We start from the raw sequence: 427 nt of genomic DNA on the forward strand, positions 1-427 counted from the left end.
CCCACAGGAACAGTTTCCAGCCCCAGCTCAGTTGGTGGTGCAGGTACTAGCAGGAGAAGACAAGACAAGGGAGAGGCCCCACACCCAGCACCCCATGGCCCCACACCCAGCACCCCCATGGCCACACACCCAGCACCCCATGGCCCCACACCCACAGCCAGCCTAGGGCACTGCCAGCCCCTCTGTGATGCCTCAAAGAGGCACATCTTCCACCCAGCTTCCGTGGAGAAGGGTAACCACCCCTTCAGCCCCCCGTTCTGCACGTTCCAAGGCAGAACAGAGCCCGAGAACCTTCCCTGGTTAACTGGCCAGATGCGGGGATGGGCAGGGACGCGGGGCCAGGCTGGTGAGGCCACGTCGTGACTTCTGAGCAGCGCCAGGACATTCCTGGGGCAGGGCAGTGCCCCAGGAGCAGGCACCAGAGCTG

The 427-nt window shown here is 64.4% G+C and overlaps 1 protein-coding gene across 1 annotated transcript in view; it reads right to left on the bottom strand.

The window, feature by feature from the left end:
- MFSD4 (major facilitator superfamily domain containing 4) overlaps positions 1–427 on the bottom strand; it is a gene marked incomplete at its 5' end in the record, with an annotated part of 19,594 nt that overhangs the window by 13,254 nt on the left and 5,913 nt on the right. The gene's annotated exons all lie outside the window — the stretch shown is intronic.

This window comes from Chaetura pelagica, unplaced genomic scaffold (genome assembly GCF_000747805.2).
Source record: "Chaetura pelagica isolate M959 unplaced genomic scaffold, ChaPel_1.0 scaffold215, whole genome shotgun sequence".
Classification (NCBI taxonomy): domain Eukaryota; kingdom Metazoa; phylum Chordata; class Aves; order Apodiformes; family Apodidae; genus Chaetura; species Chaetura pelagica.